Here is a 20,443-nt window from a genome sequence, read left to right on the forward strand (position 1 = left end):
TTGTGTCCTTCAAATAAATCATAATTTGTGAAAACAAAATAGAAAATGAGACATGTATAAGAAAACAAGAATTTAGGATTTAAGGGATGATTATCATTGCTGAATCATTATACAGATAATGCTGTTTGCTTTTTGGTATATTGAATTAGACAGAGGGAAATACCTGAGAACTTCGTACTATACTCTGATGACCTTGATCTTTGATAATGATTGCATAGTCTTTATCTTGTGCCTTTCTTATCATAAAAGCTTTGTGACTGACCTTCACTTGTACCAACTTTATCTTTTTTTTTCTTTGATTCTTGTGATCACTAAAGACAGCCCCTAATGTTTATTAATGAAGAGCTTTGGGGCAGTCAAAATTAACCCACCCCAATTTCAAAGCTATATTGATAACCGAAACTGAATCTTACCAAAATAGGCTTGCTTAACATGTGCAGTAGCTTAGACTTTAGCCTATAAGTAATCTATACCTCATTATAATACTAAAAATCACACCCTCATCATATTAAGGCTGTCATTGTCTTACTTATATTCTATGACTAAGCATGCAATCAATCTGTGCGTGCTTACTAATTAAATCACCTCTAGTTACATTACCTGGAGCCATTTTCTCATTATCCTTAAACCTGCCTATCTTTTGATACTATAAAACTATCAGAATTACTGCAGTTCAGGGAGACAGATGTTTGGGCCATGTTCTAGTTTGCTAGCTGCTGGAATGCAATATACCAGAAACAGAATGGCTTTTAAAAGGGGGAATTTAATAAGTTGCTAGTTTACAATTCTAAGACTTAGAAAATGTCCCAATTAAGTCTATAGAAATATCCAATCTAAGGTATCCAGGGAAAGATACCTTGGCTCAGGAAGGCCGATGAAATTCAGAGTTTCTCTGTCAAGTAAGAAGGGACATGGTGAACATGGTCAAGGCTTCTCTCTCAACAGGAAGGGCACATGGCAAACATGACATCATCTGCTAGCTTTCTCTCCAGGCTTCTGGTTTCATGAAGCTCCCCAGAAGATGTTTTCCTTCATTTCCAGAGGTCACTGGCTTGTGGCCTCTCTGCTTCATGGTGCTGCAGCATTCTCTGCTCTCTCCAAATCTCCATTCTCCAAAATGTTTCCTCTTTTATAGGACTCCAGAAACTTATCAAGACCCACCCAAATGAGTGAAGACATGTCATCACCTAATCCAGTTTAACAACCAGTCTTGATTAAATCACATCTCCAGGGAGATTATCTGATTTACCCTTTCAAACATACAGTATTGAATAGGGATTATTCTGCCTTTATGAAATGGGGTTTAGATTAACACATGGCTTTTCTAGGGCACATACATCCTTTCAAACCAGCACAGGCCTATAGGCCATCTGATCTCCTGCTTCATGCCTAACAATAAACTCTTTCTCTCTTTGAACCCCTGGTGTCTGAGGAACTGGTCCTTTGAGTGCATTGGTCAGAAAATCTACTTCTTTTGTCTAGTAGCAATTTAGTAACCCAGATGTGATTCTGCCTGAGGTTCTGGGGTCCTAGTAGGATGGGTAAGTGTGGTAACTGAGTCTTTTGCAGTCATTAGGTTGAATTTAGTCTAGATGTGGGACAATTAGGTTTTTCTATATTCTGCCAGTACTCCAGACCCTTTTAGCACCTTAAGAAGCTTCGTAGAGAGAATGTACTTCCAGTTCCAATTTCAGCCATTTGATTGTGGTCATCAAAGTAAATCAAAGAGTTGTTTGACTACCTTAGCTCTAATCTCTACACCTCTCTATTTTCTGGGTACCATTCTGGTTGAGGTTTGAGGCCCTGACCTGAGTTTATCTATTGCTTATACTTCTGGAAAATAAGTAATTCAACAATTAACTGATGCTTAATGAAATTAAATATACTTATTGAACAGTTAGCCAGTGTGATACCTAGATATGGCAAATATTTAATGCTTGTTTAATTGTTAATCAGTGTGTTACTTAAATATAATAAGCATTTAATGCCTGTTTGTTTCTTGATGTGTTTGTTATAGTCATTAATTGGCATGTTACTTGAATACAGCTAGTTTTAAGTGTCTTAAATTTGTTAGTTGGTGTTTTATTGGTTGAAGTTTCCTAATTTGTTACTGATTATGGATGTTTTTAAAGATGGGAACCTTTCGGCTGTATTGAAAAATTGGAAATATTTTACTTATGAGTTTATGAGAAAAAGATTTGTGTTACAGAAACACAAATCTGTAACACAATCTGGCCTCAATAATCATCTGATGATTTAGAATCAGGAGAGAAATGGCCTGATAATGGCTTCTTGGAATGATACCTAGATAACAGTTTGAGTTTAGACAGTTAAAGTTTCCTGAAAAAGACAGCAGTAATGGGATGAAATGATTTATATTCAGTCTTTTATTTGTCTCTCTCAAAAGTATTCCTGTGTTTTTGTGTGATTAACTTTCTATTTATATCTGTCTATTCAATGTATATTTTCATATCTCTGAATTGTAACACCAGACTAACAGAAAAATTCTTTGAGTTCTATGCAAATTGCTTAAAAATAAATAAGTGCTTTTATATCAGAATATAAATTAGAACTCATGAAGTAGAAAATAAAAGAAAATATCCTCTTAGTGGCAGGATTCAAAACATTGATTTTTGTACTTATTGTAAAATATTTGGAAATTAGAAAGAAATCATCCCTGGAATTTCCCTTGGGCATCAGAGGTCTCTCAGAGGGCTGTTTCTAGAAAAGGCAAAGAACTTTTTGATTGACCAATCACAGCTTTAAGTGATATTCATCTAATAATTGGAAATAATTAAAAGAACAATCAAAGCCCTTACCCTCATTTAAAACTTTAAAAGCCAAATTCAACAGACAAGACCTGATTATTTCTGTTCCACCTATCCTGGCCCCCAGGACCTAGTGAACTAAGGCAGCCATGAGAGAAAGATGGGATGCAGAAATATGGTGGAGATGGAGTTAAGAATTCTTTCTACACGGCCTGGGGATTAGAAAAGGTAGGCACAGAAGAAGTGCTATGGAATAGGTCATGTTTATAAAAATTGTCTTGTCTTTTCCAATAATATCTTTGCTATGGTAATCATAATAATCAAATCATTACTAAAATATAAATAGCCTTGGGATAGGAGTAAACTGAATAAATCTTATTGCCATATTTCAGTAAGTAAATGAAAGCTTGAAAGCAATGAAAAGGTTTTCCTGGGTTTAGGCTTGGGACAAATTAAACAATTGCATTTTATTTTCCAGAGCCTGAGAGTGAATGCCTTCTTAAGATTGTTTGCAATTTTACAATATTATGAAAACAAAGAAAGTTTTTGCTCACCTTCGATAAAAGGAATCAAAAAGCAAATAGAGCTGCAAAAGTTGCACTGAGAAAGTCTAATACAATTCCTGTTTTTATGATAACTGTCTGTATCAAACACAATTTTATTCTGTTTTCCCTAAATTTATAGAAGTTGACAAAAATAAGAAGCTGATAAAATAAGTCAGCATTATAAATATTTTCCTAAAATCCTTCCTAAAAAGTAGCCAAACTAGACAGGTTGCATAAAATGAGAAATTTCCCTGATAATGATATTTATATGATATAATAAAATGAGATTAGGCTGATATTTCAAACACCCCTATTTATGGAGTCAACTGAGTTTAGTAAGAAATGTAAATGAGGTTTTGTAGCATTAATTACCTGGATTTCAAAGAATCTGGCTTCTTAATTACTCTTCCATTTGTTACCCCATTACATAAGAAGAATTTGGATTTGTAGTGGTTTTTTAAATGTCAGGCAGTATATTTTTTGTGAGTATATTATGTAATCAAACTAGAAAATGCTGTCATGAATGGAAAAGACATCATTCTCAGCTTCATAGAGTTTACATTCTAGTTACAATATAGCTGTGCCAGGGCATGACATAAGACAACAGTATTTAAAATAATTATTGATTATCTTAATAAAGGAATAAAATGCGGGAAGAATTTTGAAAAGCAGATAGATGAAGGATGGCTTAGGAAGACCTCATAGAAGAGATGATATTTAAAAGACCTTTGAAAAAGAAAGTAGTACTTGAATAGGTAGAGCTCCGAACTATTTTTTAAACCGTAACTTAATTTTCTGAATTCATATATCCCTGGTATTATTTAGTATTGGGGTACAAAGTTGAGAAAAATTGATCAGATAAAGGAAAAGGAGTTGGACTGTCAAAGAACATTTTTTTGTTGTTGTTTATCATGACACTGTGCTGATTTGAAATTGTCTTGTACGCCAGAAAAGCCATGGTTTTAAATTCTCATTCAATTATTGTCAGGTGGGATATATTTTATTGTTTCCGTGGAGATGTGATCCACCAAATTGTGGGTGGTAACTCTTATTTAGTTGATTTCCATGGAAATATGTCTCCCCTCATTGAAGTTGGGGTTACTTACTGGAGTCCTTTAAGAGGGAACCATTTTGGAAAAAGCTTCAATCCTGACAAAGTTCATATAGAGAAATTTGTAGATGTAGAAATAAATCACCCCCAGGAAGGCCTTATGAAATGTGGAGAGAAAGGTAGCAGATGTCACCATTTGCCTTCCCAGCTGACAAAGGTGTTTCCAGATGGTATCAGCCTTTCTTGAGTGATGGTAACCTCTTGTTGGTGCTTAATTTGGGCATTTTCATGACTTTAGTCATGAGTGCTTTGCAACTCAATAAAGTCATAATGAATTTAAATTTTAATTAAATTTAATTAAGAAAAATAATTAAGTGTAATTAACATATACATTACCTTTCTAAAGGTCATGATATTTCAGGTATACTGCATTCCAGCAGCTTTAGCAAACTAAAACAGATTACAGTTCCAGAGAAGTGGGGTGCTACTGTGGTTTGCAAACACCAAACATGAAATAGCGTCTTAAAAGGATAAGGGGGAAGATTCTGGAAAACTTGTAAGGAGCTTGACAGAGGAAGTTTAGAATACTTTGACAGACTGTTGATGAAAATGGGGATTCTAAAGATTCCTCTGACAAAGCTTTAGACAGAAATGAGGATTGTATCATTATAAACTGGAAGGAAGGTGTTTTTTTGTGAATGGAAGAAAGAATTTGATACTGATAAACTTGAATATTTAGCACAAGAAAATTCCAAACTAAATGTGGAAAATACCGTTTGGCATTTGTAAGACAAAAGAGGCAAGTTGAGAACTGATCTCTCCCATACAAAGAAAACAGAAATTGAGGGTCTGGAAAATTCTGGGCATCCAGAAAGGGAGGCCCTAGATAATAGTACACCATGTGAGGATTTAACCAAACATGGAAGCAGTCAGCCATTACACTATAAGTGAGGGCTTAAAATGAAGTCATCCGAAAGGATCTGTGGAGAGTCTTTTTGTCTGAGGGGCATGATCCCAGCATACGTCACTGAAAATCAACAAGACTGTGTGGCATCTGACGAACAAAACCACTGCCGTCTGGGCTAAAAGGACAGAAAAGTGATAAACTGAAGGAAAAATAACTTCGTAAATAGAACCATGGAAGCTAAGGTCTCAAGCCAAGAAACCTCGGGCTTGGCGAGTGGACACTTCCAGGCACTCAGAGTGCGTGAGTTTGCCTGGAAGGCAGAGGGGAGGCAATGGGCTTCCACCTAGATGTTTAGGAAGAATTATGCCCCCATGCCTTCGAGAGGGTGAAGCAACTTGCTTGGGGTTTGAAAGAGCCTAGTTGCCACCCCATTGTTCTGGAAGGGTTGAGTTTATGCCCTGGAAAAAGCAGAAAACCCCAGTGTGGCTTTGATGATTGGAGTGGGCGAGAAGTAGGTGGTCTCCCCAATGTCCCCCAAGGTTGCATTTGGAAATAGCAGGCCCTTGGAAAAGGTGGGACTGCTGCTTTCTAAAGCCCTGAGGATGAATCACTCTCAGAGATTGAAATCTAATGGGGTTTGCACTGCAGGTTTCCAGAACTGCTTGGATCCAGTGACTCCTATGTTTCTTCCAGTTTCTTCCTGTGGAAATGGGAACATCTACCCTATGACTGTTTCTTCTTTGTATATTGGTTGCAGATCACATGTTCTGAATTTTACAGGTCCACAGCCAGAGGAGAATTTTGCCTTAGAATACACCATGCCTGTAGCTGACATTGTTCATATTTTGTACTGTTTCTGACTTTGCATTGCATTTGAATTTTTATAGAAATGTTTTAAGGCTTTTGATATTGTAATAGAATGAATGCATTTCACATTTGGAAAGAATATGTCTTTTGGCATCCAAAACGTGGAATGTGCCAGTTTGAAACTGTTATGTACCTGAGAAAAAACATGTTCTTTAATCTTCATTCAATATTGCTTGGTGAGATCTTTTTTATTATTTCCATGGAAATGTAACCTACTCAGTTGTGGGTGGTAACTTTTGTTGAGATAATTTCCATAGAAAATGGATATGTGTCTCCACCCATCCAAGGTGAGGTTGCTTACTGGAGCCCTTTAAGAGGGAACTATTTTGGAAAAAGCTTCAGTGCTGACAGAGCCTACACAGCCAGAGATTTTTGGAGATGCAGAAGTAAAACATCCCTGGGGTAATCTTCTGAATTGAGGAGAGAAAGCTACCAGATGTTGTTATGTGCCTTCCTAGCTGAGAGGAGTGTCCACAAGCCAGACTGCAACAGACACCAGCTACATGCCATCTCAGCCAATAGAGGTGCTCTGGATGATATCAGCCTTTCTTGAGTAAGGTAATCTCTTGTTGGTGCCTTAATTTGGACAGTTCCACAGTTTTAGAAGGGTAAACTGGCAACTTAATTAATTTTAAAAACTGTTCCATTTCTGGTATATTGTATTCTGGCAACTTTAGCAAACTAAAATGCTGTTCTAGTTTGCTAGCTGTTGGGATTCCAGAAATGGAAAGGCTTCTAAAATGGGAATTGATTAAGTTGCAAGTCCGCAATTCTAAGGCCGAGAAAATGTCCCCAATTAAAGCAAGTCTACAAAATGTTCAAGTTAAGGCACCGACAAGAGGTTACCTTCCCTCAAGAAATGCCGGTGAAGTTCAGGGTTTCTCTCTCAACCGGAAAGGCACATGGTGAGCATGGTGACGTCTTCTAGTGTCCTCTCCAGGCCTCTTGCTTCATGAGGCTCCCCCAGGGGCATTCTCCTTCATCTCCACATGTTGCTGGCTGGTGTACTCTGCAGTTCTCATGGCTTTACCGCTCTCGTCCTTCTCATAACTCTGCTCTCCTGTCATTCTGAAGCTCTTCCCGAAGTGACTCCTCTTTTAAGGGATTCCAGTAAAATAATAAGACCCATCTGGAATGAGCAGAGTCACATCAACCTCTATTCAAAAATTAATACCTGTAATTAGGTGAGTCATGTCTCTGTGACAATCACCTAATCAAATTTCCAACCTACAGTACTGAATAGGGATTAGAAGAAATGGTTGATCCCACAAGATTGATTAATGTCAGGACATAGCTTTTCTAGGGAACATAAATCCTTTCAAACTGGCACAAATGTGTTTCTTTATGTTTAAGATTTTGATAATTACATTAGACATCGCGTCTTTTCATTTGTAGTGTTAGATCATGTTTCTACCCTACAAATAAAGTATTTTGTGAAAAAAATAGAAAATGAACTACTGATCTATGGGCGTGTGTGCAGTTATAAATGCTGCATTGTCCATTAGTTTTGACAGGAGAGGTTTCGTTTTTACTACACATTGACTGAATTGGATATTCCATGAAAACTTTTTTGCATGTATAATGATTTGATAAAATTTCACATGTGCCTTCTGGATTAATGCATTTAAAAATTTGTTTCTGTTCCACCCTCTGCATAGTTTCCCTTTCAGGGTCCTGAGGCTTGAGAATCTGTTCTCATATAGAATTTGAAGCTGCAATTTGGGTCATGATGCCCAGTGAAAAACATGGTGAGCGCCAGGATGGCTAGGAACAGACTGACATGATGTGGGGGTATTTTTTTTTTAACCAAAACAAAGAACAAACAAACAAAAAGTTTCCCCAAGTCAGCTTCCCTAAGAGAATCCAAATATACTGATAACTGGCCAAGTACCAGAAAAAGATGGGAAATTATTTGGAGAGAAAGACAGAGAAGACTTTATTAACTTTATATTAAAACATATGGAACTGTTAATGCCTTTCTAGCAAACCACACAGAGCACTGAAAGGGGCATCTGCAAGTGAGAAAGCCTAGCACCTGGGCTTCCTCAGTTTCACAGCAAATCACCATCCGCCACAGACTGGAAGGAAAACTCAGTGAAATATGTTGGTAATTATGTTGTAACACATAGAATATGTTAAGAATTTTGGAATGTTATCTTTAGGATTAAATTCTATAATGCTTATAAAATGTCTGGAAAAATGTGTAGCAAATGCTAAAGATGGAAATAGTCAAAATAATGAACAAAATAATTCCACCATAAATAAACCAATATAAATTGCTATTTGAACATCTTTTCTAGAATAAATCTATATATACAAACATATATACATCTATTAATGTATAGATTCTATAATACACATGATTTTTAAAATATCTTTTACTTCCTGTCCAAATATATAATACATATATATAATCTGTAATATATTGATATACGTATTTATGTTTTATTAGTTTTCAATTATCTTTTCTATCATGGGAGTCTATATATATTTATACATATATTTATATATATCCAAGTGATACTGTTGTTACTCAATGCTCAATGTTTCTTTTAAAATTTCCCTTTGAAATACTCTCAGAAAGGATTACAAAATAAATTTGTACATTTGCTCATTCATTCTCAGCTAATATTTATGAAATATGTAATATTGCCAAGCACTTTTCCAGGTATGTAGCATAGCATTGAACAAGACAAAATCTATACACTCATAAAACAATAATTCTAGTGAAAGACTCAAACAAAAAACACAATTATATTTAAATTCCATAAAGACTCTTATGAAAAAATAATAAAGCATATTAAAACATATAGAGTTAAAAAATTAAGAAGTTAAAAAAAACATATTGAGTTGAACAGAGACCCTTTTAAAAAGGTTGCTGTGGGAATTTTCTCAAAGGCAATTGAATAAAATGAGCAAGAATTTACATAAATTTATGCGAAAAGTCTTTATAGTCTCTGGGCTGTATGTGCTTAAATAATTTACTTATCCTTTGTCTCTCACTACTCTTCAGCTTAGCTCCAAACAATCTTTTCCTTTTCCAAGAACTTATATTTCTAATTTATATTCAAAGTTGAGAAAATGTTTAAAGAAAGGGCAAGGCACACGATTCATCAGACTAACTTATGCAACAGAAGATAATATACTTTTAATTTGCTTAGTGCCATATGTGTAAATTTTGCCTATATAATATTTTATCACATTTTGTGCCTTTCCACATTTTGATTTTTGGAAAAAAATGAAATTTCAATATTCTTAGATGAAACATTAGGCTATATATCAATGTCAGAATGATTTTCTAGTTCCTGTCTTACTGCGTGGGAGGGAGCAGGGAGCTATTTAGGAATTATTGAGGTCTCTAATTACACTGTTTTTTCCCCAATTGTTAAATGAATTATATCTGCAGTTGAATTGAGTCAGTCTAGAAGTTTTGTTAGAGTCTACAAAAATGGAAAAATAAAGTTGTAAAAGGGAGAAACATACAATTATTACTGGAAATAAATCTGGCAGAAATAAAATAGTTAAAACAATTCAAGCTTATTCCATAATTGAAGAAAGCCTGTTCTTGAATAAATAACAAATGTTAATATATTTTAATTTCATAGCTCATTACATTAAAATGGTAAACAGGCTATTTAGGAGAAAGCTCATACTTGGAAATAAGTACTGAGTGTTGAGTTTTATTGTCCATGTAGGAAAAGGTGACATACTTCAAGTTCCCTTGAGCTGAAAACCTGTCAGTGCAGAATTCTCAGAAAATAAGACCTGAAAAACATAGCTTATTGTCCCAGGTAGTTGATACATAAGATAATCACAGCCAAGGCTTTGAATAGGAGAAAAGATTTCATACAAAATCAAAACTTCACACTTGGTCCAAATATAAGTCTGAGGTAAAAACATGAACTACTAAATGGAGGAATATTGAAGTACTTCAAAAATAACATGAGATATGTGATATTCTTGGACCTGAAGCTTTGATGTAAAAACACATAAAACACCCTGGTGTAAATGTTTCATACTTATGAGCCTCACGGTAGTCACTTTCTCACACACATAAGCTCAGAAACCCAGATACAAGAAGTCCTACTTACAGTGATAAATTTTAAATATTAAAATGTAAAAACATTTTAGTTTGATATGTAATTGATTTTTTTGAATCTCAGACAATCTATTGCAAAAATCCAAGATGAGAAAAACATGGCCAAAATCTATTTTAAAGACATCATCATAGAGGTAATGTAGGTATAGGATTTTTAAAGAATTATATTTGTGATAGAGATGACAGTGTAAGGAGGAGTGGGACTTAGTTCATCCTCTAGGGCAGCTAATAAAGAGCCAGGAACTATCAAGAACAATTGTTTGGTTGACCTTTGTGACCAGATGTGCATCAAACACCAGCCTGGAACTAGTGTAAGGGCCAAGACTGATAAATCACAAAGAACTGTGAGGAAATTCTTCCATGCTGTGGAGGTGGGGCTCGTTCCCCACTGATGCAGAAGGCCACTGGGTCTTTCCCCAGTCAGAAATAGAAGACTGCTCTACTAGGAGCAAAGGAAGGGGAGCTCAACCAAGCTCCAATTGCAGATGTGGTTTACACATTTGTACTGTTGAATACCAGCTCTGAGCACAGATAAATCTACAACCCAAACAGGAAAGAATCCCAGAGCTCTATAATAAACCCACCTGCAGTGGGGAATAGGCAGGGCTGATAAGGAAAAAAAAGAGAATTCTGGACTTGGCTGAGCTCAGAATACTGAAAAAGTGTTATGCACCAAGTAAAGGGGCACATAGAGCCAGGTACCAACTCCAATTTTTGATTGGCAAATCTAGGGAATTGGGAACTAGCTCTGGGAAAAACATATTTTCCTTTTCTCTTCTTTAACAGTCCATAAAAGAAAACCTCTGTTTTCAGTCCTTCCCTAGGCAAGAATGAATTAAGGAATGACTGAGAAAAAGATATTAAGTTTAGGAGATAGTTCCTTAAAGGGCTCATATTCCCCACAAAAACAGGGTGCAGGGCTTAGCCAAGTGGTGGCTCTCATTCAGAGAATTTGGACTCCAGAGGCTGGAATGTCAGCAGCAGTTTCAACCTGCAAAAAGCAAAGCCCAGCCTCTGCCTCAGGCATTCAAGAGTTTCAACCTACTTAAAGCTTAGCCCAGCCTGTCTTTAACAGCCTTTGGCAGGGGTAAAAGGGAGCTGGTTGAGAGTACTATCATGCTTCCAGCCTGCAGGGGAAAAAAAAAAAGAGGGGGCTAAGGTTCAGCACAGGTGTTGACAGTTATTTAGAAAATTCAGATCCCAGGAGCTAGAAATCAGAAAGAGTTTAAGTCTACCTACAGCCTCATTCTATGTGTCAACCATGACCCTGGCAGGGTTATGCTCTGCTGAGAATCAAAAGCACAGTACCACTTTATGCCTGCAGAAGTAGTGGGTTGATGAGTGCCATCTAATAGGCAGGACAGGAAAAGCATAGAATTAAAATGCTTCACAGGAAAGACTGTCACCTTGCTGGGTGTCAACCCTAGGGAATCTTGATACTGATTAACCTCCTTGTTTTGAGTCCTGGGACTCTGTCTTGTCTTGGAGAATGTGTCTAGGGTTAATCCTATCTGGGAAGGGACTCCTCCCAGAGCAAGACCTCCAGTGAGAGTTGCTAGAGGTAATAAAAAGAATGTTAAAAATAAAAAGAGGCAAAAACAAACAAACAACAACAAACAACAGCAACAAAACAAACAACAGATCAACATTTACTGAGGATGAAGAGGGAAGAGATTACATTTTTATGGAGGTAAAAGAACTGCATACAGAAAAAAGAGCAATCTCAAGAACTTCCTTAAGAGAAATAATCATAAAATGAGAGCAGAAAAATCTGAATCCATTGGGCAGAGGTTATGCTAGAGGTCTAGAGTGGGTTGAATGGAATGTCAAAGAACAGAGAACAAAACCAACCAACAAGAAAGCTCTAGGAAAAAGAGAGAAAAGAACCTCCAAAATAAAATAGTGAATAAATCCCACTAGTAAAAAATCACAGGTCGTATCAGGAAGCACAAATAAATGGTTCAGTCAAAGGAACAAACTAAGAGTTCAGTGAGACACAGCAAAGAAATATGTACCATAAAAACCCTCTAAATGAAATCAGCAAGCTGAAGGAAAATATGGCAAAAGAAATGAAAGATATAACTCAGAAACTGAATGACTGTAAAGAAGAACTGAAAAGCTTGCATAAACAAATAGCAGGACTTATGGGACTTACGGGAATAAAAGACACAAAAGAAGAGATGGAAAACACAATGGAGACTTACAATAGCAGATTTGAAGAGTCAGAAGAAAGGATTAGTGAACTAAAAGACAGGGCATTTGAAATACTACACACAAAAAAACAGATAGGAAGAATAATGGAAAAATATGAGTAGCATCTCAGAGAACTGAAGGACAATGTGAACTGCATAAATATATGTGTTATGTGTGTCCCTAAAGAAGAAGATAAGGGAAAAGATGCAGAAGAATAATTGAAATAATGACTGAAAATTTCCCATCTTTTATGAAAGATATAAAATGACAGGTCCAAGATGCACAGCATACCCCAAAGAGAACAGAATCAAATGGATCTATTCCAAGACACTAACAAATCAGTTTTTCAAATATCAAAGACAAAGAGAGAATTCTGTAAGTAGCAAGAGAAAAATGACTCATCACATAAAAGGCAAACTCAATAAGACTATGTGTGGATTTTTCAGCTGAAAGCATGGAGGCAGTAGTATGATATACTTAAGATACTGAAAGAGAAAAACTGTCAAACAAGAACTCCATATGCAGCAAAACTCTCCTTCAAAAATTAGGGAAAATTTAAAATATTTACAGATAAACAGACTCTTAGAGGGTTCATGAACAAAAGACATACTTTACAATAAATGCTAAAAGAAGCGCCCAGGGAGTTAGGAGAAGACAAGACACAGAGGTTTGGAGAAGAGTGTAGAACTCAAGATTACCAATAAAGGTAACTAATTAGGTTAAAAAAAGAGAGAAAAAAATAAAAATGACACAAAATCTAAAGGACAATATGGTGGAGGAAAATACTACCTTTACAGCAATAACATGAGATGCTAATGGATTAATTTTGCAAATCAAAAGCTGTAGACTGGCAGAATGGATAAAAACAAGATCCATCCATCAGGTTTCTACAAGATACTCACATTAGTCTCAACAATAAAATAGCTTGAAAGTGAAAGTTTGGAAAAAGTTATTTCATGCAAACAACAACCAGGAAAGAGCAGAGGTAGTTACACTAATATCAGAAAAAATAGAATCTGAATGTAAAACAATTAGAAGAGACAAAGGAAGACACTATGATTAATAAAAATGACTATTTATCAAGAAAAAAATAGCAATCATAAATATTTATGCACTGAGTCAAAGTGCTGCAAAACAATCATTCAAGAAAGACTTTGTACCAATCCTGCTCAAGTTCTTCAAAATAACTGGAGAGGAGAGAAAGCTACCTAATTCATTCTACAGACTCAACATCACCTTATTAACAAAGACAGGCAAAGATATTATAAGAAAAGAAAATTACAGTCCAATCTCTTTAAAGAATATAGATGAAAAATTCATCAACACAATAGTTGCAAATAGAATCCAGCAACACACTGAAAGAATGATACACCATGAGCAAGTGGGATTTATTCCAGGTATGCAAAGCTGGTTCAACACAAGAAAATCAATTAATGTATTTTAATACATCAATAAATCAAAGGGGAAAAATCATATGATCAACTCAATTGATGCAGAAAAGCTACTTGAAAAAATTCAACATCCTTTCTTGTTGAAAACACTTCAAAAGATAGGAATAGAAAGATACTTCCTCAACATGATAAAGGGAATATAAATTAAAAGCCCACAGCTAGCATCATACTCAATTGGGGAAATACTGAACATTTTTCCTCTAAGATTTGGAACAAGTCAAAATTGCCCATTGTTACCATTTCTATTAGTTTGTTAAGCTGCCGGAATGCAATATACCAGAAATGAAAGGCTTTTAAAAAAGGAATTTAAAAAGTTACAAATTTACAGTTCTAATGTCATGCAAGTGACCAAATCAGGGCACCAACAAGAAATTATCTTTACTCAATAAACACCTCTATCAGCTGTGAAGTCATGTGGCTGGCATCTGCTGGTCTATTGCTTCTGGACTCTGTTGCTTTCAACCTCTGTTTCCTTGAAGTTTCCTCACTTGGTGCCTGTGGGTCTTCACTTAGCTGCTTCAGGACAAAACTCTGGGTTTCATCTCTCAAATTAGCATCTTCCAGGGATGGCGATTTCCTCTCTTTAAGTTCTGGCTATTTCTGTGAATCCTTGCTGCACACCTGGGCTATTCCTGTCTCGATCTCCAAATGTATACATTGGCTCTCTCTGTCAGCTCTGAATGTTCTCCAAAATGTTTCTCCGTTTAAAGCTTTCCAGTAAGCATTCAATTGATGGGTTCACATCTCAACTACTTAAAAGGTCACACCTACAACCAGGCATGTCACATCTCCATGGGCATAATCTAATCAATTTTTCTGCCCTACAATATTGAATCAGGATTAGAAGAAACAGCTGTTCTCACAAGATTGCTTCAGAATTTCAGCATGACTTTTCTGGGGTCCATAATACTTTCAAACCAGCACAAAATTGTTATTCAACAATTTGCCGGATGTTCTAGCTACAGCAATTAGGCAAGAAAAAGAACTTAAAGACATTTAAATTGGAAAATAAGAAGTAAGACTTTCACTATTTGCAGATGTTCCTTTATGTAGAAAATCCCCTGCAAATTATAGCAAAGCTACTAAAACTAATAAATGAGTACAGAAAAGTTGCAGGATACAAGATCAATACACAAAAATCTGTGGTGTTTCTATATACTAGTAATGAGCAATGTGAGGTGGAAATCAAGAAACAAATTCCATTTAAAATAGCAAATAAAAGAATAAAATATTTAGGAATGAATTTAACCAAACATATAACAAAACTATGAAGAGAAAACTACAAAATATTGCCAAAGGAAATCAAAGAAGAAATAAATAAATAGAAAGACATACTTTGTTCATGGACTGGAAGACTTAGTATAGTTAAGATATCATTTCTACCCAAATTGATTTATAGATTCAATGCAATACCAATTAAAATCCCAAAAACTTACTTTGCAGAAATAGAAGAAACCAATAATCAAATTTATTTGGAAGGGCAGGGTGCCTCAAATAGCTAAAAATATCTTGAGAAAGAAAAGCAAAATGAGAAGTTTCACACTGCTTGTCTTTAAAGCATATTACAAAGCTACAGCAGTCAAAACAGTCGGTACTGGCATAAAAATAGATATACTGGCTAATGGAATCAAATGAGTGTTCATAAGTAGATCCTATCCTCTACAGACAATTGATTTTCAAAAAGACAGGCAAGTTCACACAATTGGGACACAGAAGCCTCTTCAGTAAATGCTTGGGGAACTGATACCCATAGCCAAAAGAATGAAAGAGACCCTGTATTTCACACTTGATACAAAAATTAATTCCAAATGGATCAAACACCTAAACATTGGAGCTAATACCATTAAACTTTTAGAAGAAAATGTAGGGAAATATCTTCACACTGTTTTTCTAGACCTTACATCCGAAGAACAAGCAATAAAAGAAGAGATAAAGGTGATCTTTTCAAAATTGAATTCTTTTGCATGTCAAAGGACTTTGTCAGGAAAATAAAAAGGTATTCTACTCAATGGGAAAAAATACTTGGAAACCACATATTGAATAAGGGTTTAATATCCAGAATATATAGAGATTCTACAACTCAACAACAAAAACACACCACCCAATTGAAAAATGGGCAAAATGCATGGATAAACACTTTTCCAAACAGGTAGTACAAATAGCTGAAAAACATATGAAAAGATGGTCAACTTCACTAGCTATTAGGGAAATGCAAATCAAAACCACAATGAGATATCATTTTCCACCTATGAGAGTGCCCATTATATAAAACAATAATAAATAAATAAACTGTCAGGAAACTACAAATGCTTTAGAGGATGTGTCAAAATACGTACATGTATTTACTATTCATGGAAATGTAAAATCATACAGCAACAATGACAGGCAGTTGGTGGTTCCTTAGGAAGTGGCATTATTCATTATTGTCAATAGATGTAAACAGCTCAAATATCCATCAACAGAGGAGAGATAAATAAACTGGAGTATATACATAGGATGGAATACTATGCAGCTGTACAATGGAATAATATCATGATGCATGCAACAACATAGATGAACCTTGAGGACACTATGTTAGGTGAAATTAACCAGAAACAAAAGGACAAATACTGAAGAGTCTCACTAACATGAACTAACGACAACGAGCAAACTCTGAAAGTTAAAAGTGAGAACACTGGTTATCAGGAGATAGAAAGGGGGGTAGGGGTTGGGCATTTAATGCTAAAAGAGTAAGAAAATGTTTAACAAAATTGTAAAGATTCAGAAATGGATAGCACAATACTGTATGATGGTAGCCCGATATTGTAAGTACAATTCACAAAGCTGAGTGTGAGTTTGGTCAAAAGAGGAAGGCTTGGGGTATGTGTGACACCAGAAGGAAAAGTAGAAGATAAAAACTGGAATTGTATAACTCAATGAAACCTAGATTGAGCAACTATAGTGATTAAATGTATAAATATAAGAAAGTCTTTACACATGGGAGAAGAAATGAATGTTATCATTTGCAGGTGTTAAAAATGGGATGCTATGTGGAAAATACAATTATTCCTAACTAAGGTCTATAGTTAACATAACATTGTAATCTTCTTTCATTAAACTTAAAAAGGGAGTATACCAAAGCTAAATGTCAATAAGATTGGGATATAAAAGAGGGGTATTCTTCCTTAGTATATTTTTACATTTGTTAACATAATTTCTTAATTTGCAAAAGCTAATTTCATAGTGCTTTTTGTTTGTTTCCTCTTTTTTCATCTGTAAGCAGAAACACTGTAATAATTATAACAATTAAACAATTAATGTAGTCACAATAAAGCCACTCAGTTACTGACATTTCTAGGAAGCTTAATCAACAAAAGAGAACTTGAGAATTAAAGATGATTTGTCAAGGGTATGAGTATGACCTGAGTATTAAGGAATAGAGTGGAGTTAGTAAGATTGCATTGAATAACTAAAGAATAGATATGGTGGACTAAGGGTGGTTCTGCTCCTATGAAATCTTGATAAGGACTGATGAGCCAGAAAGAAAGAAATGGAGAAGAAAGTAATTATGGTACAGAAAAATAGCAACAAGAACAACATTTTCTCATATAATAAGAGAAGGCTGATGTACTTCCAGCCTACTCAACTTCCACCCTCCAGGCATATAAAATCTTATAGTAGACTGACAGACCCAAAGAAGTCATCAAAGCAGAAACAGATGAACAGAAAACAAAGTAGACAAACATAAATAAAGAAATGGTAGCCCCAAATCCAATCACATTAATTATTATTATAATGTAAGTAGCCTAAATAAGTGAATCAATTAATTTGACTTAAATTAAAAGTTTAGCAAAAGAGGTATCATACAGACAGTATTCTAAAGAAAGCTGATTAATATCAGATAAAGTAGATTTAAAAGTAAGAGCAATTACTAGGAAAAATACATAATGGTAAAAGGATCAAATCATTTAGAAGATTCAACAATCCCAAGGGTCTAGGGACCTCACAACAGATTTCCATATACATGAAGCAAAAACTGATGGACCTGAGAGATGAAATCCATAATTGTATTGGTGGCTTTAACAATTCTTTCAGTGACTGATAAAATACAAAGTCAGAAAACCAGCAAAGACATAGAACACCTGAACAATGATTTCAACCAATTTGACCAAATTGATACTTGTAGAATTCCACTTAACAGTATTAGAATACATGTTTTTTTTCCCAAAGGCACAAGAAATATTCACAAAGATGGACAGTATTTGGGACCATAAACACAATCTAAAGCTTTAAATCATACAAACTCTGCTTTCTAACCATATTAGAATTAAACACAAATCAATAAGAGAAGGATTTAAAGAAATTCCCAAATATATGGATATTGAAGAACACACTTCTAAGTAACCCAAGGATAAAAGAGGAAATTTTGAAGGAAACCTTAAAAACATTGAAAGCAAATGAAGCTAAAAATACAACATATCAAAATGAATGAGATATAGAAAAGCACTGAGGGAAATTTATACCATTAATCACTAATATTAGAAAAAAGAAAGATCTCAATCAATAACCTAGTCCTATTTTAAGAAACAGAAATAGAAGAGCAAGCCAAAAGAAGGAAACCATAAGAAGCAGACTAAGTATTTTTGGAACTCTTTTGAAAGCTGCCAGAATGCAATATACCAGAAATGGACATGCTTTAATAAACAGAATTTATTCAATCACAAGTTACAATTATAAGGCTGTGAAAATGTCCAAATTAAGGCTCAAATGAGAGGATAACTTCTCAGAGGAAAGGCCTCTGGCATCTGAGACACCTCTGTAGCTGGGAAGCCATGTGGCTGGCATCTGAGGTCCTTGTTCCTGGTTGATTGCTTCCAGCTTCAGATTCCAGTGGCTTTCTCTTAAAGTGTCTGTGGGCCCTCACTTAGCTTCCCCAGGACAAATACTAGATTTCATCTCTTAGCTCCTCTTGGCTCTCTCTAGTTTCTGGCTATTTTTGTGAGTTCTTGCTTAGCACCCAGGATATTTCTGCTTGTCTCTTCTCAGCCATGTATGAGCTCTAGGTAAAGGACTCAAGTAAATGGATTAACTCCACCTTGCATGGGTGGGGTCACATCTCCATGGAAACTATCCAATCAAAGGCTCCCACCCTAAACATAGGTCTCTCCAGCAGGATTGGATTAATATAATTTGTTTTTTCTGAGGTACATTACAGTTTCAAACCAGCACAGAAGCCAAAATGACAATCCAAAAATCAGTGAAAGCTAAAGATAGTTAGTTGAAAAGATCAGTCGGTCCATAATGACCAAGGCAAACCGAGAAGTAATGCAAATTGTCAGTAACAGAAATGGAAAAAGGTCCATTACTACTTTCCTTGCAGACACTAAAAGAAAAATAAGAGAAGGTTATGAACAGTACAGTGTCCATCAGTTTGACACCTTAAATGTAACCGTTCCCTTCAGAGACACAAACACTTAAAGTTATTTCAGGAAATAACAGAAAACCTGAATAACTTTGTTTATAAAGAAATCAAGTTCATAGTTAAAACTTTTCAGAAACATCTTGATGGATGGTATGTCTGGCAAATTCTACCAAACATTTTAAAAAGAAATATGATCACTGATTCTACATAAAGTCTTCCAGAAAATAGAAACATAAGATACATTTCCCAACTAATTTTCTGATGTCAACATTACCCTACTACCAAAACCAAAGACCGCAAGGAAAAAATCTACTGACCAATGCCGCTTATGAGAATGAACAAAAGCATTCTATTCTCAACAAAACATCAGCAAAATGACATCCAGAAACACATAAAAAAGGTAAAACATCTTTGTCCTGAGGAGTAGGAGGTTAATCTTACAATACAAGTCTCATTCGGCACTTGAAAGTCATCACAGTAATTCACTCTATTAACTGATTACATAGAAAAATGACATGAGCTTATCAATAGATGTAGATAACTCATTTGACAAAATTTAGCATCCATTTATGATTAAAAATAGCAAATGAGAATAGGAGGAATCATTCTAATGTTATAAAAGTCATCTCCAAAACAACAACAACAAAAACACATGCAAAAAAACGTTATGGCTAACACGGCAATGGTGAAAGATTGAGTGATTTCCAATTAAGATTGAGAACAAGATAAGAATGTTTGCTTTCCCCATTCCTCTTTGACACTGTACTGGAAGTACGAACAAAGGAAATAAGGTAAAGAAAAGAAGACATACCAGTTTGAAAGGAAGAAATGGAACTGTCCTGATTCACAGATAACATGATTCCGTGTGTAGACCAGAATAATTATAAAAACCACACTCCCATAGAAACAGGAGTGACTCAAGTTAATTGAAAACCTCTGTTCACACAAACACTTGCATATAAATGTTTATAGCAGATTTATTCATAATAACCAGATATCAGAAATAAAACAAATGGACTCATCTCTGCAAGGAATTATTACTCAGTTCTACAGAGGATGAACTATTAATGTACCCAACAAATTGTGTAAATCTCAAACAGATTAGGCTAAGTAATAGAAATCAGACACCAAAGGCATATAAAATATTATTCCATTTAAATG

This window comes from Tamandua tetradactyla, chromosome 11 (genome assembly GCF_023851605.1).
Source record: "Tamandua tetradactyla isolate mTamTet1 chromosome 11, mTamTet1.pri, whole genome shotgun sequence".
Lineage (NCBI taxonomy): Eukaryota > Metazoa > Chordata > Mammalia > Pilosa > Myrmecophagidae > Tamandua > Tamandua tetradactyla.